Raw genomic sequence first — 24,016 nt, forward strand, 5'->3', positions numbered from 1 at the left:
TTCAGGTGTCCTCAGGTTGACCCTAACTGATCTGAGCTGGCTTGACCCTTATCTTGATTTTGGGGGTCTTTATGGAACCATCAACTTACTTTTTATTGGCTAAGCCCAAGCCCACCTACAGTGTAATACTTCCTGGAGCTGCTCTTTAAATCTCTGCATTATTCTACCTGTGGAAACATAAGCCTGTTTAACTCTAACAATTCCCTCCTCTTCTTCTCAATAAGAATTATGTTTCCTGTTTTCTTTCCTCAAAGTGTTTTAACATTAGTTCAAATTCTTCATCAGAAGGAGAGGAATGATCATTAATTCTCTCAATCATTGTCCTACCTCCACTTGATCCTGTGACCTGAATTCCCATAGCCGGTCCTATTGGGATACTTTTAGTTAGCGCTGTTTCTATTAATATTTGCACTAGTCCTCTGATAGAAGGGTTGATGCAACACCTTACTGCAGTTAAAACTTCTGCAGCTATGATTAGAGAGGTGATGATGGATGCTGCTATTCCCTTCCATTTGCCAGACCAGGATTCTAACCATCACTTTAATCAGTTATCTATCCCAGAGTTCTCTGCCAGCTCCTCAGCTAAAGTGGTTAAACCTTGCAATGCCTTAGTGATGGTTCTACCTGGGGCTGTGCTGCTGGGCAACATTTCATCAAGGGATTTTGAGGACTTAAAACAATATGAGTGAAGGAAGGGGAAGAGTTGACCGACGCATTGACAAATTAAAAAGGGGGCAGTCCCCTTATTAAGTACAGATACAGAGACCCAAAAGTAATGATAAATTGTCCATTTAAAACTTCAAAAGTCTCTTCTCATACCACTGTCTGACACTCTGGACATGATCTGGTGAAGTCTTCTTGTCTAAGGGCTGTTCAAACAGTGTCCAGCAGACTCTCCTCCTGCAGAGATCCTTGTTCTTGTATCCACTCTCCTACAAGATTGATCTCAGCCATGCAGAAAAGTCGTTCTCCCGACCTTCCCATGAGAACACCTTCTTGTGAGGTGCAGCTCACAAACCTCTTTGCAGGTTGCTGACATCATGGGTCAGTAGCTCAATCAGTTCGTTGTTAACCATACCTAATTTCTTTAGTCTAGAGGTGTCTGCAATAGGCCACTTAATCAGTAAGAGTTCCACCTCACAAAACTCCTTTGCCCAATATATTGGCTCTTGTGGTCTGCCGGCGGCTTCCCCGATCCCATGGACTTCTCCCACGTGGTCCAAGATCAGGAGTTCGGTTGGGAAAGGCTCAATTCACTGAGACCGCTGAAATACAGCGGGAGCGCTCTTCCCGGGATGTCTTACCTTGTCCCCTCCGAAGTCTAGATCGAGCCCCATGTTGGGTGCCAAGTTGTTAGAAATAGGCTTGACACCAAAAAATTAGTATCAAGAAAATTCATTACAAAGAAAGTCCAGAGGATTTAGATGTTTCTGGCCAGAAGCGGGCTCCACCCCTTTTCAGGAAGGGTGGGCCCAGAACTCTTGAGCAATAGAATAGGGGATGTTGCTAACAGGAGAAATTATATCATAAACTATCCACCTTCCCCTATTAGCAACATCTCCCATTCTATTGCTCAAGAGTTCTGGGTCTCATTCTCCTACCTGGAATTATATCACAAGACTTAGGATCTTGTCCTTTCTTCCAGGCCAAATTTGTTTTTGTCTAATTAATCCCTATGTGGCACAGTAGACGGAGTGCTGGGCCTGAAGTCAAGAGGGAGGACCTGCGTTCAAATCCGACCTTAGATACTACTAGCTGTGTGACCCTGGACAAGTCACGTAATTCTGTTTGCCTCAGTTTCTTCATCCGTAAAATGAGCTGGAGAAGGAAATGGCAAACCATTCCAGATTCTTTGCCAAGAAAACCCCAGATGAAGCCATGAAGGACATGACTGAAACAACTAAATAACAAATCCCTTCGGGTAAGCCTTTTCTCTCTGCCATACCTTCCCCTTCCACACACTTGAATGGCCCTACTTTCTCCAACTGATCTCTGAGATTGACTTGTACTTTTCTAGAAAAGTACGAGTCCTGGAAACCCCACCTCAAGGCCTCTTAGCTTTATGAGATACTTGTCCTGCCTGTTTCTTGAATGTGAAATAATATCGTAAATGGCCTGTTTTGAACCTTTCTTCTGTAGTGGGTTATTTCATATTGCCTCTAACTCTAATTATGACTTCTATTTATGAGTGCTGGCTAGGGAAGGGGTGGATAGGGTTGACCTGGTCCCTGGAGGGAAGAATGAAATCTAGCTCTAATGTTCCTGATGCTATGGGATTTATAGGCTTAGAAACAACATCATATCCCCAAGGCAGCCTTGCCCTGAGCAAATGAAACCTAGATGTACCACTAATTAAGAAGAATCTCTAGAGGTCCAGATTCTAAACATCTGCAATGTTTGGGCCAAATGTGGCCCACCTGAGAGTTTTAGCAGCAAGAGTGTGTTTTTGTTTTTGTTTTTTAAACCTAATTAATCAGCATATGTTTAACAATGAGAACTACTGCTAGGCCCAGGGAGAATGGAATACTTGTCCTCTTTCTCTCCACTAAGGGACCCCTTTTGGCTCTGAACCCAGGCATGTGTGGATGACCTATCTGAGTAGAAATGGGAACATGGGTCATTGTACAGGAAAATGGCGCCAGTCATACAGTCCTCAAAGCACTGAGAATCCAAGCAGGAGAGAGGACCAATTTGTCAGCTTTGTTCTAGTGGTAGAAAGAGAGAGGTTGTATGCAGCATGGTCTCCAGCATCTTCCTGGGACTTGTCAGGGTCTCTGAAGAGTATGGAACCAACTTCCAGTTGAGGATCATGCAAATAGAGAGAGAAAGAGACCAATTAAGGACCACTGTAGACAACCAAACTATTGAGATAGAAGCCAAAGCCTGAGGCAGAGGAAGAGGGATCAATAATAACTACTCCATCCAGCATCCAGATTACAAAGAGATTAGGACTGAACAAGGCCTACCCAATTCACCTCTGGCAGGAGAAATATTCTAACTCTTGCCTCTAAGCAAGGTAGGCTGTTTTTTTTTTTCCTCAAAAGGCGATTTGGGGGGTATCCTTAGTGCCTTAGAAAGAAAGATAAGAAGGAAACAAGTATTTTATCAAGCACTCACTCTATGCAAGGCAACGTGCTAAGAACTTTACAAAAAATTATCTTATTTGATCCTCACAATAATCCTAGGAGGTGGATGCTATTATTGTCCACATTTTACAGTTGAGGAATATGAAGCAGAGAGAGTTCAAGGCACTTGCCCAGAGTTACACAGCTGGTTAGTGTCTGAGGCTACATTTGAACTCAGCTCTTTCTGACTCTTTCTGGACTCTAGGTCCAGCACTCTATGCACAGCATTACCTAGCTGCCACAGGCAGGATGAATGGTTCATTGTCTTTTTGGATTTTCTTTTTCCCTAAGTATAGAGGTGAGGACTCATTTAATTAACAAATTTGTTACTGGAAAGTTTCTGCCTAAAATACACAGTACAGAATTTTTCTTCCACAGTAGTCTGGAGAAGACGTTTCCTTGTTCCTTCCATTTCCTTGCTCCTAGTTCTGAGTGATGAGTGTATAATCAGTAAGTACCATACCCTACCAAACTGGGAATAATAGTACTATTACTACATCATTTTATCTTTCCTAATAACCCTGAACTGGTATGCATGCTATTTAACCCAATTTAAAGAAGAGTACATTGCGTTTCCGAAATGCTAAGTAATTTGCCTAAGGTTGCCCAGCTAGGTAATGGTACAACCAGAAACGAGACCCAACATCCTTTGACTTCCACTCTGGTTTTCTTCTTCCTATACAATCCTGCCTCAGCTATTCCAGGTTGACCACCTAGGACTCTGCCCACCCTCCCCATCTGAACAACTTAGAGACCAAGTAGTACAAAATATTTAATCAGAAATCTCACCCCCTAAATTCACAAAGAAACTCCATTTCTTCACATAGTTCTTTGAATACTTGCGGACAACTATCATGATGTACTCTGTCATAATGTACATTAAAATGTCCACTTCCTTCCAAGATTTCTCATATAAGATATTTGGAATCCCTTCACTACCCTAGCTAAGCTGCCCTTTTTTGGATGTTTTCTCATGCATAGCAATGATCCAAGACAATTCCAAAGGATTCATGATGAAAAATGCTTATTCACCTCCAAAGAAAGAACTGATGGAGTCTGCAGATTGAGCATACCATTTTTCACTTATTTTTTTTGGAGGGGGGGATCAAGTGGGGGGGGTTTTGGTCTGTTTTCTTTCACAACTTGACTAATATGGAAATTATTTCGCATGATTGCACATGTATAATCTATATTAAATTGCTTACCATCTTGAGGAGGGGAGAGGGGAGGGAAAAAAATCCTTGGCCTATAAAACTCCAGGGTCACCTCTATGTAAATGAGGCATCAGACAAAATTTAGAGGACATAAATTCCTTGAATGTCAACATGGATTATTTTCACTTTTTTCTTTATTTCACCAGTTAGTCAAAGGTCAACAAACATCTATTAAGTGCTTAATCTGCATCAGGCACTATGCTAAGTGCTGGGGATACAAATACAAGTAAAAAGAAACAATCTCTGCCCTCAAGAAGCTTACATTCTAATGGGTGAAGACAACACCCATTAGAGGAGGAAGGAAGTACTTGGGTGGGGACATGGTGACTAAATCCAGAGAAAGGGATGACTGGTCTGGGTTCTTCTCCAAAATAGTGGTTCCTGGAAGAACTCACCAAAGGGAAAAAGGGCTCATAGAGAGGAGTCAGGAGACAGTTGAGGCACGGTATGCCCTGTGCCTAGCATAGTGCCTGCTATATAATAGGTGCTGAATGGGATGTCCCAGTGAAGACTTCTCAGTGTAATTAAGGTAATGAGTTCAGAAGGTAGTGTGAGAAATGAACTCTCAGAAGTGAAGGCTCCTCAAAGGGTCAAATAATTCTTGATTATTACTTTCAAAATCCTCCCCCACTTAGACCCTGTTTTTAAGCACTTAACAGAAAGAATAAGCCCTGCCCACCCCCAACCTGAGCTTCTGGCCTCTTTCCTTGTCTTTGAATTTTGGGCCTGGAATGTAAGCCTCACTTCCCAGTTAAGGGGGTAAGGGATAGTGGTGGGTGGAAACTTGTTTACGTGGTGGGTGGAGGCTTGTTTGCATGGTGGGTGGAAATTTGCTTTCATAAGGTGGCCCCTGTTACAGCCATCTCAGGAGATTGTAATAAAGGTAACCTTTACTTTCCACCTTGAGAAGTCTCAGAGTTTAATTTGGGTTGGGGTCGCTGTCCCACACAGCTTTGGAGATCCCACCGAGATTTTTTGCCCATCTGTGAGACAGACTACCTCTGGATTCTGGGGGTCAGGGTGCCCTTGGAGATTTCTCTGTAGCCCTCAGACCAGATTTAGGAAGCCTCTTTCCATTTGGGTAAGGTCTGGAAGAGAGACGCTCAAGGGGAAAGCAAACACAGGGCAGCTATAAGATTGTGTGAAGCTGGCTGGCTGCGGTGAATAGAGTAAAATAGAGTGCATGTGAGTTGTATGCATACATCCAGACCGTGGCTCTCATGTTCCTTTATTCCTTAGGTCCTTGACCTGGAGGGAAGGTGACAACCCTCAGCTAAATTAACTAATTGCTAAGTCTCTGACTTGGGGCTGGGGGTGACCCCGCCCGACTAAATTCTGGGGACACTGAGAGAGCATCTGGGTGACTGTAAGGGGGGGGATTATGAATCCGTTGAGTCCCTGACTTGGAGAGAAGAGCAGTCTCTCTCAGCCAAATTCATTTGTGTAATTGATTATGGGCAAACCGAAGTCTAAAGTAGTAAACCAGAAGCTGCCATTTGATATTCCGGAAGATAGTCTTTTAGGGAGCAGACTCCAAGATTGGAATGAACAACCAAAATAAAAAGGAAAAAAGATAATTTGATTAAATATGATGTGAGGACTCTGCAGCAATTTGTTGTATGTCTGTTTTGTGTTCCTGTTTGTATCCGTGGTGTGAATGAGAGTGAATAGAGGGTTTGAGAGTAAAAGGTTTAGCAACTTTTGGAAAAAAAAAATAATAATAAATAATTTTTTTTGGTAAGACCAGTGAATTGTTCAAGGGAGGGCCTTATTCAGTTATCTATAGAGGGTTACTTCCTGTTCAAATTGCTGAAGCCTGAGATTTTCAGGAGGGAGTTTCCACCTAATAAGCCTCTAAGAAGCAGAGGGGACTTCTTTCTTAGTTCCCTTAAGGAAGAGGAAAAGAAAAGGAGAAAAAAAAAAAGAAAAGAAAAACCTCAGAACCCATTCAAAGGGGACCCTGGGACAAAATGAGTTTCTTTTGACCGGTCAAGGTTAGAAGTAGGATTGTGTGCACCCTGTCTGTCTATGGATGTTTTGTGTCTGCCAGAAAAATTTTGGGGTAACTTTTGAGGTCTGAGATTGGAAAAGGAACAGTGGGAAAGACCTCCTGCCTCAGGCTTTCTGGGGGAGATTGAGATTAGAATAAAAAAAAAAAGGAGAGAATCTCTTAGCAGTTAGTGGAAGGCCAGCAAGCAGCCTTTAACTGATAAGGAGCTTGCAGCCCAAGATGGCTGGGGCCAAGAGAAGGAAAAGGGTGGAGGATTAGATTTCAGGTTTAATGGGATCGCAACGCTAAGAGTTAGAATGCCTGTCTTTATCCTTCCTGCCAATGTGTCTGGTATAGGGGCAATGTGTTTAACATTATAAAAAATAAGGGTTTTTAACATTATAAAAGCTATTTGGGGAAAGGTTGGGAGAGTGCTTTTCTCTGGGTTTGCAATTCTTATGTCCCCTCTGAGTCTAAAGCTGTCCCAGCCTTGATGAGTGTAATTTGGGTGGGAGACGGGTGTTTTGAGATAAGCCAACCTTGGATATTGATTCTGGCTGCCTTCAAGGTGTTTTAAAAATGTGAGGAAGTTTGACTCTGCTTTGGGTAGAATTGAAGTGAAAATTTTGCAGATCATTGTGATTGGAAATTGTTACCTAAACTGGGCTGTTTGATTACTTATTGGAACTCTGGAAGCTTTCTGCCTAAGGGGAGAAAATTGATTAGGCCTAGTTAACATTGAAGTAGGAAAGAAAAAAGGGAGATAATTGTTTGAAACAGGAATTATTTACACGTGTCTGTTTAAGGGAATATATAAACATGTGGAGAATATTTCCTTTTAAAGGGCCAAGAGTATTGGATTTAAAACAAAAATGTTTTTAAATGTTTATCATACTTAGCCATTATAAATTAGGATCTGATTGGATTTAAGTTTACTGTTCTATAAATGAAAAACATAATGGTTATTATGGAAAAGAAAATGATGATTGTAGAGTGCTTAATACAATGGCATATGTTAGAAGTGGCACTATTTATTATTTAATGTAATTGTTAAAAGTACTAAGTAATAAGAGAGATAATTTCTATATGTGATTATCTGGAAATTCAATTGATGTTATCTGAAGTTTATTGTTCAAATTATTACTGTATTTCTAAATTATATTTCTAAAACTCTTAGATTGTAAAATTTGAGGAACCACTGTGAGGTAGAAATGGTGTTTAAGTAACTCTTGAATGGGTCTTTTAGTGATAAAGATGAGATAATTTGAAACTGTTAAATACCTAGTGAGGTATATTTGATTACAAGACTATGATAGGAGATTTTCATTTAAAATCTTGACTTTTATAAAAAATATACACATGGTGGTTTAAAGTTATAGTTTCAACATATTAATGATGAGATGAATTATTCTCTCTTCAAAGTGATTGGGAGTGCATTCATCTAAATTGATAATGGGTTATTTCAAAGTTTATTACAATTTGGGAATAATTTTATAATGTATGCCCTGTGATACGAACATATTTTATTGTAAAAAAGTAATTGTATTAGTTACGTTGTTGGAAGGGCAATTTATTTTATAACCCAGAATGTTAAATTAAGAATTGTGCCTTCAGAGAAGAAAAGAAAAAAAAACTTGATTTTGTAAAATCTCATAATTCTCATACAGATACCTTTTGACTAGAGAATTTAGGTAACTAGGAATTTTATGGTAATTAGAAAATTGTAAGCTGTTTTTGAGAAAGGGAGATACTATTACAAAAAAAATGTTTTGAAATCTTTGATACTTTTTAGAGAGCCTACTAAATTTCTATTTGCAAGAAAATTATGTCCAAACCTACTATGAACTTAGAGTTTCGTTCCTGGGTTTGTTGTATTCTTGGACTGGACTTAACTGGGTGCTTTTAGAGAAACAGTCTCAATGGGAGCAGTGTCAGAGATCTAGAGCTAGTGATTAATACTAAAGCATCTAAATTTCTGTAATCCATTGTTTAAAGGAATTATGAGAGCAGTAGTATTTGTCTGTGATCAGTCTCTTACTGTTACCAATGTGAGATTAAATTCTTATTATCTAGGATATGTGATTTTGTGGGACAGAAATTTACTATTATTGTGAGCTTTGATTACCAGGATAATTATCTGAGTTGTCATGAAGCCAATAGTAGAATGGCATGTGCTGCAGGCTGAGAACTGATAAAGGTGGATGTCTGTGCCTGGGAAGAGTTTTGAGGATGACCTTGGACACAGCCTAGGTAGGATCTTCCTGACTCTGTTTCCCAATTGTGCTATTTCCTTTCTGAAAAGGAAAAAATTCCCACCTGATTAATCCTAAGCCCTGCTTTTAACATCCAGTGACTGCAAGATTGGCTATCAAATATGACTCATGCCTGGAATCAAATAGAGCTATGGAAGTTCTTTCCTTCTGATATGATATATGACCTTGTCCCTCTGGAACATCTCTGAGTTATCATAATATGATGCAAGTATGAATAGCTTACAATTTTAATTTACATTCATGGACAAATAAATAATATAGGGATAACAGCCTCCTAGAGAGGAAATATTTAGACAAAATAATGAGACAAAGGTGTAATGTGATAGATGTCTAAATAGGATAGCAAATTTTGAGAAAAGCAACAGGATTAGACTGATTCCTCTAAGAATTATATACAGTTGTATATGATTGGCTTCCAAAATGTATCTGTCATGGAAATCCAAGCTTTAAGCATGTTTAGGTAAGAGATCACAGATTTGGATTTTTACACTAAGCCAGAGAAGTAGAGCTCCCTTTTTGAACTGCCTATAAATTAAACCTATTGTACATGAGCAAGGAACTTAATGTTAGTTAACATTGGTAATACTGATTGTATTGATTTGTATGGTTCATGTCTAAGGTTTTCTTTGTTATCTTGATTACATGTAAATCTCTCTTCTCAAAACTAGTCTATTGTGAGCTCTCTGATTAGTTTAATCTGTACCTGACTTATTGTAATTATGCGATTTTGCGAATTATGAGAAAACTTTGTTGTATTGTTTGGACCTAGTCCTGTGTGACTGGGAAAACTGAACCATCTCTGTGCCTTTAACTAAAGACTTATGAGGGATTCTGTGATAACTAGGAATTCAGTTTCCTTAATAATACTCTGGAATTTGTGTTATTTAAGAACTTTTACACCAATTTAGTAAGGTTTTATGAACAAGAGTGGAAAGGCATGGAAGCTATTTAGGGCTCATTTTAGAGATGTTCCTTAGGCAATGTGAGATCATGTAACATCTTAGGTTACTATAGAACTGAGACTAGCGTTCCTGTGTGTTCCCATATGAGTTAGGTTCTTTACAATTAGGTCAGGGGTTTGTGAGAGTGTTATTTTGTGATTTGGATAATATCATACTTGTTTAAAGTTTTGTTACAATTAATAATGTTAAAAGGAGAACGGCTTGTGGTTTATTTTGTAAATGTCATCAGAGAAACATGGCATGACTGAAACATTTAAGATCCTACTTAATATATTTATGTATGTACTGGAGCCTGTGGACACTGGGTTCTGATGTGAAGATCACTTCTGTAGGAGAATGGACAGAAAGCTGGTTCCTACAAGAAGACAAGAAGAAGAAGATGCTGAGATGCTGCGCTGGAGATGGCTGGAACAAATACCAAGGACCAGAGGACTTCATTGACAATGTTCCCTGCCAGACAGCTGTATAAGAAAAGACTTTCTGAATCTTAAAGGGGCAATTGCATTATTATTGTTTTCTTTTGGGTCTCTGTATCTGTATTATGAAGGGGCTGCCCCCTTGATTTGTCAATGCCTATATTTACTTAAAGGGGTGATAGCTGGAGAGAGAGGAAAGAGAGCTGAGAAGAATTTGAATTCAGATTTAATGTGAAAGGTGCTATCATAAGAATGATAATTTCTATATGCGATTATATGGAAATGCAATTGATGTTAAGTTTATTGTTAGTATTGCAAAAGTTATTACTGTTTCTAAATTGTATTGTGTTTCCAAAACACTTAGATTGTAACATTTGAAGGGAATTATCCTACTCCCGCTGTGTCTCCCCTTTATGCAGGACTCCTTGTCCCATTTTGGTTAAGATAGAAGGGAAAGAAATCAGGCTCATGGTTCTGAAGAGTCAGGGTTAAGTGCCAGTTTGAGACCACCCTGATGGTTACTAAGATTTAGTGGGATGTGAGAAGTCTTCAGATAGTATAGAATAAGAGAAGGGATTGAATGGGATGTCCCAGTGAAGACTTCTCAGTGTAATTAAGGTAATGAGTTCAGAAGGTAGTGTGAGAAATGAACTCTCAGAAGTGAAGGCTCCTCAAAGGGTCAAATAATTCTTGATTACTGCTTTCAAAATCCTCCCCCACTTAGACCCTGTTTTTAAGCACTTAACAGAAAGAATAAGCCCTGCCCACCCCCAACCTGAGCCTTCTGGCCTCTTTCCTTGTCTTTGAATTTTGGGCCTGGAATGTAAGCCTCACCTCCCCGTTAAGAGGATAGGAAGAAACTTTTGAGCTTAGAATGTAAGCCCACCCCCAGTTAAGGGGGTAAGGGATAGTGGTGGGTGGAGGCTTGTTTGCATGGTGGGCGGAGATTTCATAAGGTGGCCCCTGTTACTCCGTGTATCTCTCTCTCTCTCTCTCCACGTGTATCAAAGGAGCAGACAGCCATCTCGCGAGACTGTAATAAAGGTAACCTTTACTTTCCACCTTGACATGTCTCTGAGTTTAATTAGGTTGGGGTCGCTGTCCCACACAGTGCTTACTGAATATTTGCTCACTGATTGATGTTAGCCTAAGAGTGAATTGGCTTTTTAAAAAAATTAGCTTCCTTACATCATTTCATATTAACTTCGTGGTCTCCTAACAGCTTTTGTACACTTTTTAGCGTGTCTTTCCCAACTTTCACTGTCAGCCAAATGTTCTCCTCCCTTATTTCCAACCTCATTTTCCCTTCTTGCATTTAAATTCATTTCTCAGAAGATAAGACAGTGATATCATTATCATTATCATAGCAGGGCTGCTAGGAATGAAGGTCCCTCCATCACATAGGAACTTCAAATACCTATAGCATCCCTTGGCTGGAAGCCAGGAGTGAATTTCTTGTTGCAGCAAAAGGAAGGTTGTTCATCTGTCGACAGATTTTCTTCCAAAGTCAGTGCTTATGGGAGAAAGGTGGGCATCTATAGGTGTAGAATGCCAAACTTCTCTCTGTCCATTGTTGTGTAAGGGAGCAGCCCTCCATTAACAGACAGGGTTAATGGGCAGCTCTGGCTCTCTTTAGCCAAAGGGCACACTGTTTCACAACCTCAGCTGACAGGGACAATGAACTGCAAACAGGGTTAAAGTAGGTGAATTTCTATATGGAACAAGAAGCCTGGAGAGGAAGTGCCAAAGGGGAAACAGCTCCCATCATCCTGACACAAGTGGGTGAGAGGGTTAAGGAGCACGGGACTGAAGGAACAGTGGTGAAACACTCCTGCCTATTTCAGGCTCCTTCTATGTAGGAAGATGGAGAGAGAGAGGGAAGGAAAATGGAGATTTAAGCACCTTCTTAACACTGTTAAGCAGTGTTCTTACTTAACATGAAGTAGTTTTCTATATTCTAGATCCTTTTTTTTTCTATATCTTTCTGTGAGAAGCAGGTGATATAAAGTTAGTCTTGGGGTCAGGAGGACTAGGTTCAAGTCTTGCCTCTGACCTAGACTGTCTGGGGTGACCCTGGATAAATCCCTCACCCTCTTAGTGTTCCAGGCTTAATCGTAAACCTGTAAACCTTGCAGAAAAGGTGCTGACCAGCATAAGCAGAGAAAGCTCCTTACCTACAGATGAAATCACAGGTCTGGTTTGGGGTGAAAAAAAAAAGGAATCCTGGGCTTCTATGCTTATTATCCTATGAGCAATACTATGGAACCATCAGAGAACAGTCTCTTCCCTAGAGCTCACCTGTTTGGTGGTGTCTCTGAATTTGATTCTGAAGGTTCTTGGAAGAGGAAACTGGAAAATCACCCACCTGAGGCCATGTGGCAAGCTTGAGTGTTGCATTTATCATGGATGCCTTCCATGACTGGTTGGTTGGTGGCTGTCCTTCGTTCTCAAAGAGGACCGAAATGACATCATGAGGCTAGAGTCAAATTACAATGTGTCTGACTGTGGCTGATCTGTCACAGGTCGGGCACAAATAGTCCATGTGGACGTTTGGAGTGGATTCTCTAAATTTGCGCATCTCACACTTCTTTGGAGCTGCTTCAATTCTGCTTTGCTCATAGAGCACAGCACCTTCCCTAATGAGGGCACCCCGTGCTGGGTGGTCCTGTGCCAGTGTCTCCCATGTCACAGAATCAATTCCAAAGTTCTTAAGACTGTCCTTGTATAGCTTATCTGACTACCATGTGAGTGGTTGCCCTGTGTGAGTTCTCCAGAAAATAGTCTTTTTGGCAAGCATACGTTTGGCATTCAAACAATGTGGCCAGCCCATCGGAGTTGTATTCTCCGCAGAATTTGAATGCTTCACAGTTTAGTTTGAGAAAGGACCTCAATCTTCCTAAAACAATTCAAATGGAAGCAGTTCAGTTTCCTGGCACAGTGCTGGTAAACTGTCCAGGTTTCACAGGCATACAACAATGAGGTCAGCACAGTGGCTCTGTAGACCCTCAGTTTGATAGTCAATCTAATATCTCTTCTCTCCCACACTTTCCTTCTGAGCCTCCCAAACACTGGGCTAGCTCTGGCAATGCAAACGTCAACCTCATTGTCAATGTGTACATCCCTGGAAAGTACACTACCAAGGTGAGTGAACTTATCCACAGCATTCAAAATTTCTCCATTTGCTGTAACTGATGGTTCCATGTATGGATGGTGTGGTGCTGGCTGATGGAGCACCTGTGCTTTCTTTTTTCTTTTTTTTTCCTTTTAATTTTCTTTATTTTTAGTTTTCAACATTTACTTTTATAAGATTGTGAGTTCTGTATTTTTCCCCCTCCTTGCCCTCCCCCCCCAAGACAGCATGCTGTCTGATATAGGCTATACATGTATAATCATATTAAACATATTTCCATATTAGTCATGCTGTGAAAGAAGAATCAGAACAAAAGGGAAAAATTACAAGAATGAAAACAAAAGAGAGAAAATAGTATGCTTTGATCTGCATTCAGACTCCATAGTTCTTTCTTTGGCTGTGGATAGCATTTTCCATCATGAGTCTTTTGGAGTTGTTTTTGATCCTTGCATGGCTGAGAAAAGCTAAGTTTATCAAAGTTGGTCATTGCACAATGTTGCTGTTACTGTGTACAATGTTCTCCTGGTTCTGCTCACTTCATGTGTCTGTTTGCTGAAGGGACCTTTAGTGGGTCTTCCAACCTTTGAAATTCACCAGAACATAGTTGATTCTATCTTTGATACTCATTCACCTAAAATGAAGAAAGAATAAACACAAGACACAAAAGAAACGACAGTGTCATGAATGAATGAGGAGTGTATTAAGTACCACTTACTATATACAAAGCAGGAAGAGCGAGGAGTCAGGAAGACTCATCTTTGTGAGTCCAAATCTGGCCTCAGACAGTTATTAGCCATGTGACTCTTAACCCTGTTTGTCTCAGTTTCCTCATCTGTAAAATGAGCTGGAGAAGGAAATGTCAAACCATTCTAGTATCTCTGCCAAGAAAACTCCAAATGGGGTCTGGAAGAGTCCAACATAACTGAAAAATGACTGAACAACAACAAAAATTCACAAAGCACTGTTATAAGTGTGCTCATCACAATATAGAAGAGTAAATAGAAAATAGAATACAAATAGAAAAGTAAAACAATCCCTGCTCTCAAGTTGCTCACAGTCTCCTACAGGACAAAAAACATACAGTCCCCACTCCATGGTGGCCAGGTGGGAAAGAGCATCTTCATTGCCACAATACAACAGAGAGTCTGTCCTTTTGAAACTTTTATGTTGAACCTCACTTCTAGCTCAGCAGCAAATTAAAAGACCCATCATCACATGGTAAGCTTACAGCATCTACTCCAAAGCAGGAAGGAAAAGAGTTCTTCCATCATAAATTTCCCAAGCCTCCACATGGATATTGTACGTGCACTAAAGACTGGGACTTCATTGACCAGTTCCTGTATTATGCTACCAAGGGGTGGAATATGTTAGGAGTAACATTTACTAAGTTCCCTTCCCTATTGATTTGGCTAGCTTTCTCTAAAAAGGTTGTGAAACTGTCCTTAAGATTTAATTGGTCTAGAATTTTGAGACAGACCATTGCTATTGGTTGCCCAAGTTTCAGCATAGGAGGACTTACTATCTCTTCCCTCAAGGATGGTATATGCTTTTGATTAGTGTGCCAAGATGAACAACACAGATGCAATGAAGCTTCATCCAATTAAATTACTACTGTACTCTTGATGGATATCCTTTCCATGATATGACTAAGTCAGCTTCTTGTTAACTGCTAGTATTTCATTTCATTTCATTCCAATTTTGAACCCAAATCACCAGGCTGGCCTGAGTCAGGTCTGGTATTCAACCAACAGGATACTTTAAGCAATGATCTGGGATACAATACCTACACATTCTGATCGTGTAAATAGACTATACAGAAGCCTGCAAGAAAATAGAAGCAGGCAGTAGCAGGGTATATCTTGACAATGCTGGCTCTTCAGACTGAGAAGTGGATCCCAAAATATATGACTTTATGAACTCTCCAAGACTGGAAGAATAGATGAATCACTTGATTCAGAAATTCGGGGGGGGGAGAGGGAATAGGCATATTTTCATCACATAAGTGGCATGTGCAATGTGCCTGAGGGACAAGCTTCATTATCCAAATAACTGATTCCTAACCATTCCAAGAAAATTACTTTATCTGTGATGGAAGATCTTAGAAAGTATCTGAAAGAATTGCTGATCTACGGCATCATCACCAGGTCCAGCTGCTCATATAACCATCTATAGTGATAGTATGTAGAAGAAGAATGGAAAAACACAAGTATGCATAGATTACCAGGCTTTGAATAAAAGAACTAAAGTGAATTGATACAATATGTCATGGATTCAAGATGCCCTGGACTGACTGCTAGGCAGCCAGTAATTCTCAGTCTTGGATTTACACAGCAGATACTATCAGATACCTCTGACTGCAGAGGGCAAAATAAAATACTGATTATATGTGCCCAATTGGATTTTACCAATTGAGCACATGTCCCAAGATATCTCAGGAGCATCTACCACTTTCTAATGGCTGATGGAGAAAGTAGTCAGAGATGTGAATTATCTGAAAGTGTTGGTATACCTAAAGGAGGCAGCTAGGTAGCACAGTGGGTAAAGCCTTGGACTTGGAGTCAGGAAAACCTGAATTCAAATCCTGCCTTATATACTTACTAGCTGTGTGACCCTGGGCAAATCACTTAATCTCTCTGTGCCTTAGTTTCCTTATCTGTAAAACGGGAATAATAACAGCACCTATCTCCTGGGGTTATTGTAAGGATAGCATTTTGCAACCTTAAAGTGCTATATTTGGATATATAAATAATATATGTGATATAAATATATATGCAATATATATATTATTATCTTTGGAAAAACACTGAGAACACTAATGAAACTGCTGAATCAGCTAGAGAATGCTGGTCTGAAGATGTCAATTGACAAGTCTCAGTTTCGCAGAGACTATGTTAAAAATGTGGATCTCACCGTTATCTCAACAAAGTATGAGCACCAACCCAGTAGAAGAGAAACACTTCTTGGTACCCACATAATCTTTAAGATCTAAGGACTTTTCTAGGATTCAGTGAATATCATAAGTTTGTAAAGAACTGTTGCTATTGCTAAAATAAAGGAAGACTTCACTTATGAATATATGTCTGAAGAGTCCCAGAAGCAGAATGGCCAAAAAAAAAAAAGCCAAAATTATCTTAAAACCCATAGTCATTTGGAGATCAGTGGAAGACTAATGAGATCAATCTTCAAAGAGTTGGTCAACTGCTTCACACACGCAACTGACAATAGTGTTGCACTCTGTCAATCCAAACCAATCTTCTGTCCTGTACACAGATGCCAGCTTGGGACAGTTTGGGAACTGTTTTGAACTGAGAAAGTGATGGTCTTCAGAGACCAATTTGCATTTGCCAACAGAGGAATGACTGATAGTGTGGTTTGTTACTACGTTTACAAACTGGAACTTTTGACTTTGAAGTGGATTGACACTGAAAAGTTCAAAGATTATGTCTATAACTCCAAATGCAGACTACTAACAACGTGCTGGTATATTTTGACCAGTGCCAAATTGGTTACTGCATGTCAGGGATGGGTGATAGCACTAGCCAGCTGTGAATTCATCTTACCCTTCTAGTCAGGAAAGACTAACGTAAATGGGCAAGTTTCCCATTCTCTTAACATTTTTGTATGAGTTTAAATTTCATTCCTCTGTTAACTTAAGTGTCCTTTAACACTAAGTTTTCTGAGTAGAATTCTATCTCTACTTGGAGACAGAACTGGAGGTCTTGACAACGGTTCTCTTAGAATTCTTCTGAGTCCAAACTGTGACCAGTTGGTAGGCTTCTTTCAACTTCTCTCTCGATTGAGAGATGCTTAGAGAGAGGTTTAGCATTTACATTGTCTTGATCCTCCAACAGTTAACAAGAAAAGTCATAGTGTGGAACATGGAGTGTCACATGTGAAGAACAGCATGAAGGTCATTTGTATTTGTAGCCCCAGTGCTTGGCTAAGAATATGCATGAGTAAATTCTTTTTCAATCATTCAGTCATCCTCTGAGACACTGGGATCAACACTTTTGTTATTTTAAAGTATTATTATTTCTTTTGGTGCTTGTGGTATAATTGGATCCTGAATGTACTCCAGCTGATTTTTACAAGGGACCACAAAACTTCTATCCTTGGGAAGATGTGTCATGTAGGATCCTGTGTTCTTTGCCTGATGAGATTTGCTGTGGAAACATCACACCCTGGAAATGGAGAACAGATCCTTCCCTGGAGTTTACCAGTTTGGTGAAGTCTCTTTGAATTTAATTTTAGATGCTTCTGGGAAGAGGAAGTGGGAAGATCATCCATCTTTGGTCATGTGGGAAGAAGAATAGTGAACGGGGTTGAATGGTATATATGTTACAAAAATCTGCTGCTCTTCTGCCCCCTCCATCCTTGAGACTTTAGTGTACTATTGTTGAAGGATAGTGGAATCAGAATTGTGGGACACTAGAGAAAGCTGAGAGTTATCAGTTGTCGAGATAATACTTGTACGGATACCTTGTCAAACTCTAAACCTAGAAACCTCCTTATCCTAACATCTTCATTTTGAATAAGGAAGTAGCCCTCTATTAAAGTATAGCACATCTAAATTCTATCTCTCTTCCCTTCCAGAGGCTAAAGTGAGGAGAGGACCTGGATCTGCTTCTAGCAAGCAGCACAAGCTTTTTGTCCAAATGAACTATGCCCTCAAACCCTCTCCCATGCACAAACACCTAACTCACTGTTCTCTCATTACCATTATTTCATTTCCTTTGACAATGAAAATGTGGCAGCTGATAATACTTGTCTCATGTGCTCATGATGACAAAGGTAAAGGCTTGGAAAGAGATTCTGATTTTTTTTTTTTTGGCTAGGCAATGGGGTTAAGTGACTTGCCAGGGTCACACAGCTCTGATGCCTTTTAAAAGACAGGAGATGTCCTTACTTTAGCACTGAGGCAGAGATAGAGTAGACAAGTGATCCTGTTTGAAAAATACACAATCAAGAGAGACATAATAATATCATATCCCAAGGTGAATCCACATTTTTCATAACCAAGAGAACCTATAATCAGAGAGACATAATTAACCCCCATGCCAGGGAGGACCAGACTCCTATGAGGGGCTAATATTCCATGAGAAAATAATTCTAGTACCAGTACATATTAGACTTCCTCTCCACCAACATGTCCTCCATGGGGACATCACCTGTAAAAGTTGGAGTTCTACAACCTCTTACATGTGGCTCATCCATCAATGCTACACAGACGATCCTCCAGCATAGTCTGTGTTTTTTCCTTTTTTGTTCCTTTTCTCACACTATGCTTAGAATAACCAACCTCCCCCAATCTTTGCCTATTGAAATGTTACCCATCCTTCAAGACCCAAATGGTAGCTCCTTCTTGAAGCCTTCCATGTTGTCCTAAATGCAAGTTATCTTTTCCTCCTACACACAGCATATTCTTTACACTATTTTTGTGTACTTATTCTATTTGACTCTAAATTGTAAACATTTATGTACATATTATCTTCCCTATGGCAATGTGGGATGATGGAAAGAATAATGAACTTCAAGTCAAAAGACCTGGATTGAACTAGTCACCTCATTGGACTTGTGAGCCTCAATTTCCTCATCTGTAAAATGAAAATAGTAATACTTATTTGATCTTCTCTACTAGGTGGTTATGAGGAAAATGCTTTGTAAACTGCAAAATTTTTAAACTTGGCTCCAGGTTCATTCCATCGTGGATTTCATGGTGCCCCAGGGTCATGTGGTCCTTGAACACTGTGTACCATTTCTTCAGGACTATATTGTTCCAACGGGTGCCCTTGTGAGCTGCCATCAGCTTCTTCAGGTCCCCTGTGGAGTCCTCTATGGATTGCACTTCACATGGACCTTCTTGCCCAGCCGGTCGTTGCACACAGCCTCTATCATGGTTCCTGGGCACCCTTGTTCACCAGCAGCTGCAGCTTCGGCCTCACTGCCCATGCGCTCTCTTTGAGGTGACTTTTTAGGAGTACCAGGCATTTAATCACTCCATTTGTGGCCCTGTAAATGAATCAAGTATCTTCTAAAGGGGTAGAATTTCCCTCCTAAAAATGTTTGCTTGCCTACCATTCTTCCTAATACTCTAGATATACCTCATTTATTTTCTAAAATTCTAAATTTGGTAACCAGTACCACAAACAAATAAAGAACAACAAAAAGATTGCATAGAAAGCCACAAGTTACAAATTCTTCACAATTCATTAAAATAAAGTATGTAGTATGCTGTACATAACAGATGTTGGCTATATAAAGGAACTTACTTTAAATCCTTTAAGGAGCTGTGATTTTCGTGGTATAGGCTCTCTCCAATTTCTCAGAGATTGTAAATTTTCTCCTTCTACCCAATAACCTAGAAGTTAGTCTTTGAGAGTTCTTGTGGTCAAAAAATTCATCTGCCTGAACAGGCCTTCCAAATTTAGCTAGACTGGTCTTTAATTAACAGATAAGTAATCCATTACCCAGCCCATACTGCCAAACTTTTCTAGTTTGGGAGAATCTATTAGGAAAAGCAGTATGGTGGATCAAACAGAGAGCTGGCAAAGAGTCAGAAGATCTGCCTCAGATATATCCTGACTCCAAGCAAATCACGTAATCTTAATCTCTCAGCGCCTCGGGCTTTTTAAAGCATAAATTACTATTCTGTAATTGTGGAAGGAATTTCCACACCAAGAATTCCCAACACCTGAAATTACAGATCCAGACCAAAAAATACTTATTAATCCCTTTACCCCCAAGATACTCTGGGTTTACACAGACCAGGTTTGGGTTGATCCAAAGGGCTCATTATCTCTCTTTAGCTCATCGCCCTCACCTTGAGTTAATCCACAATCATCTCTCAAATAAAGCTTAGATATGGGTCTTCTCTATGGTTTCTTAAAAAATGATCAATATGGTTCCCAGCTCTTGCATAGGCATTCAATGTATTTGGTATGGGGAATCTTTATATGGCTAACTAGAGAAAATGCTTGATGCAAAGCAGCCCATGAATAAATTCAGAAATACACTTAAGTAGTTCACACTGTGACAAATGATTTGGACCTTATGCTATTTCCAATCAATATTAATCAGTTTAATATTTTACATAAATCATATAGGGATAATTAGATAAGATAGGTTCTTACCGTAGACCTTTATAATGGGCCTCAGACTTTAATGTAATGTTCACTGCTTGTTTACCAGTCATGAAGCTCACTTATGCCACCACAAGAATGCTGATAAAGATATCTCCATCCTGTCTTACTCAAATTCCTTGTCCAAACCCAGCATAGGTGCAATGCTTTGCTTCTTTGGAAAGTCCTCCAACTTATTTTTGTACCTCTGGACCGCTCTCTCCTGTCCAACATGAGCAGGTAACCATCTTATGAGTCAATGGAGATGCCCTGTTTTTCACCCAAGCTGAAACCCTCCTGCTGATATATTTTTTTGTCCTCAAGGGCAAGGTCTATCAACCAATGAAATTCTGTATTTTCCTATGCCTCTTTTGCATATTTGGATATCAAGCCCTATAAAAATAAGATCCAGGGGAGAATGGACATCTCAGATCGTGAGGAAGATCTGAGGTCCACTTCATTAGAGGAGACTATGGACCCTTTCATAAAGTGCCATTGACTTAGAGCTCTGCCTCGGTGATTTTTCTTGCAGACTGGACAATTGAAAAACCCCACAACACTGGAAGATAAAACGCATTTTTGCATGTGTGTTTTACTAAACCACATTCCCCTTTAGATTGGACCTGAACAATTCACAACAGTAGCAGGGTTAATAAGGTCCAGATCTCTTGGTTCTCCATGGCAAGGCTTCCAACTTTCAGCAGCAGACCTATCCTGTATTAGTGGTCCTCTTTCTTTTCCAAGCTGCTGAGGGTGTCTTCTTCAAGGGGGCTAATACTCACCTTGAGAATTCATTCTGTCTTCAAAACTCCAGAATTTGGGAACTCTCATATTCAGAATTACAAGACTAGGAGGATCCACTTTCAAGCTCACCTGGGGCAAGCATGGGCTGTTGAACATGTGTTTCTCTTGCAAATGGCCTTTTCCCAATTCTTGTTGGGATGGTGGGAGGTAGAAAGCCCCTTACCACCTCCTTGCTGCACTCCAGTCCAAGTCTAAAGTTGAGAAAGTGCACAAAAAGAAAAAAGGGTGAGTCAATTCACAGCTTGCTTTTAGAAACCACAGGGGGAAATGGCTCTTCTGTTGCCTTTCTTTTTTTTTTTTGGTTAGGCAATGGGGTTAAGTGACTTACCCATGGTCACACAGCTAGTAAATGTTATGTGTCTGAGGTCGGATTTGAACTCAGGTCCTCCTGACTCCAAGGCCAGAGATCTATCCACTGCGCCACCTAGCTGGCCCTCCAAAATGGCTCTTTTGACAAAAGCCCATCCTCACTTCCTCCTGATTCTTGGTCGCCAGTCATTTTGAAAAGCCAGCTCTAGTCACTGTTGTAACATATAAGCTCTAACCCCACTCTCCCAGGGCCAGGCCAGCTACAGCACCCCTCAAGGTTTTAGGGTACCTGGATAGGTTTTTAGGGTATCTCTATTTTCTTCTACCATTAGCTCAAACTCCCATTTGAGGGGCCTACCACTAGTGCCCCAGTTCCATTTCACATTGAGTAACTTTTACAAAGGGCGGGTACAGCAGGAATAATCATGCAGACATCTGTTTCCCTATCCTCTAGGGCATACGTTTCCCTATACTACTTTAGTCTCTGGGGGAATAGGTTCAAAACTTGGCTCAATTCCTATTTACCAATGGTCTCACCAAGTTCACATCCAAAGGCAGTTTCACCATTGGATGAGTCCTTGATTTTACTAGCATGAGTCCAGAAGGTCATTCTGAAGATCACCACTCCTTGTTCCTTGGGACATCAATGATGATTTGACTGTAATACCCCTCACAAACTCCAATTTCTTGATCCCTGTGGCTCTCTCTTGTAGTTGGAAATTTTACCTCCTGAACCTAGAATGGGAAAGAATGAATAAAAAGGCCAAGGAATCCCTGATTCTTAGGCACCATATAGTCTCAGAAGAGAAAGAAGGCCCTAAGGTTTTTTCCTTTACCATATGATCTCCTATAGGATTCCATGTGAGAAAGGGCCACCAACCTGTCCCACAGGTGAATGAAGCAAAAAGCCAGCCAAGAAGACTCTGCAAGTTTCAGAAATACAGCCAATCAGAAAAAGCTCCTCCCACCCATGTGATTAGCCAGACAGAATCAGTTACAGAATACTCATACTCCAAAGTAATCATGATTCTTCTGGAAGCCTTCTTCCTAATGTCCTCCATGTGAAGAGGTTGCAGGTTGCATCAACTGAGTAAGCTGATGGGGACTGTACATTTGACCAATCTCCATCACACCAATAAGGAATTTTCTATGTTCTTTTAGCAAAGTGTTGCCGCTCTTTGTCCTTCGTAACATCAGGAAAGTGATGCCATGACATGCAAGTGAATTGGATTTAAGTGAGGGAGGGCTGTGCAAAGTCACTAGCCTCACTTTCTCCTCCAGAGCCATCTGGGTCCAGTAGCCAGATATAGGTCATGACAACTAGAGAAGTGACAGGAAATTAGGTTTTGTGAATTTACCATGGAAGGGCAACATGAGTCACTGACCATCTGGAGGCTCTGATTTGGGCCAGTAGAGGCAGTGAGGAACCCAACAAGAAGCTGAAGAGAACAATAGAAGAACCAACTGGAGATGACTTAAGAAAACAGGATGGTCAGCTGACAAGAACGTTTCAGCCAATTTGCTGGAATGTGTTGATTGACCGGAGGCTGAAGCTCATTGGAAGGCAATTGAATTCCGCTTATTGCCTTTGAGTACCACCTACAGCAGAGATGTTAAATACGCTATAGCAGAGGTGTCAAACATGCTGGCAGGCTTTGGGAAACTTAGGAAGATTTATATGAATTGATACAGAGGGAAAGAATCAGAACCAGGACAATGAAGGAACAAGGAGAGCTCCCACTTGTGGCTGAAACCTCCTCATTAAAATGTAATTGGGAAATATTTAACAAAATAAACAAAAATACAATGAAGCATTTCATTTTAAAACTAAGTCAAAGTGTGGCCTGCAGATATCCTCAGACATGGATTAATGACCTTGTTTTTGAATTTGACACCACAAGAGAGGACTCTTATCAGACGTGCTACTTGTTCTCTACTAACATGTCTGATTTGATAGGGAAAAGCAAAAGACTAAGGAGGTTCTGTATATACTTTGCTGTTAGCAGACACATACATGTAACTAGACAAAACAGCATCTGGTTGAATAAAGGACTGCCTGCACTGTCTAGCCTTTGTCTGCACTGTCTAAAATGCCAAGCTAAGAAGCTCTGCTTTGCTATAGGCAGATGTCGAAAACAGATTTGACAAATCAGCTTCCTGTTGAGTGAGGAGTTAGCCAAGCTCATCTGCATTGCCCAGAGAATCACTCTAAGGAGCTTTGTAGTTCTCTAGCTTAAAGCAAGTACTTATCATGGACAATAGCACAATACTTCCTCAGCACCTCTTTAAGGGAGATGGTGCTTATCACTGCTTCATCAGTTCAAGAGCTCCCATTAAGGGAGCCGGTGAGGAGCAGATAGGAAACAGCTGCATGAGATGCAGATTGATTCTGAAGGGATCAAAGACATCAAACTGCATTCCAGAGCTGTGAGACGCTCTGAGCACGAATGTTGTCATGAATCACATCTCTCCCTGCTAGGTTTCTGTGTCTATCTTCTCTCCCCCATGAATAGTGAATATTGATAGAAGATTGTGATCCAGGTTTAGGTATGAACTACATTTTAAAATTATTCTTACATTTGCCTTTATTAACTGTAATGTTGCTATTATTATTATTTTTGCCTTATCATTAAGTAAATGTCTTATGCTTAAGCGTTAATGTTATCATCATTCTG

At 40.3% G+C, this 24,016-nt stretch overlaps 2 long non-coding RNA genes and 1 pseudogene across 2 annotated transcripts in view; 1 reads left to right on the forward strand and 2 right to left on the reverse strand.

Moving 5' to 3' along the window:
* The window catches only part of LOC144456369 (uncharacterized), a 90,354-nt gene extending 80,716 nt beyond the window's left edge, over positions 1-9,638 (forward strand). The window contains exons 2-3 of the long non-coding RNA XR_013485475.1: positions 1,646-1,921; positions 3,504-9,638. This is a non-coding gene — a long non-coding RNA (uncharacterized LOC144456369). The remainder of the gene's footprint in view (positions 1-1,645; positions 1,922-3,503) is intronic.
* Positions 66-21,597, reverse strand: LOC144456370 (uncharacterized). The gene is made up of 3 exons (XR_013485476.1): positions 21,102-21,597; positions 12,346-13,741; positions 66-2,793 (listed from the first exon to the last, which is right to left on the reverse strand). It is a non-coding gene; the product is annotated as an uncharacterized LOC144456370 (long non-coding RNA).
* On the reverse strand, positions 18,697-19,164 carry LOC110220594 (ubiquitin-like protein 5 pseudogene; annotated as a pseudogene).
* Positions 21,598-24,016: the final 2,419 nt, after the last annotated feature.

The sequence above is a fragment of the Phascolarctos cinereus genome, unplaced genomic scaffold (genome assembly GCF_003287225.1).
Source record: "Phascolarctos cinereus isolate Bilbo 61053 unplaced genomic scaffold, phaCin_HiC Scaffold_3;HRSCAF=262, whole genome shotgun sequence".
NCBI lineage: Eukaryota > Metazoa > Chordata > Mammalia > Diprotodontia > Phascolarctidae > Phascolarctos > Phascolarctos cinereus.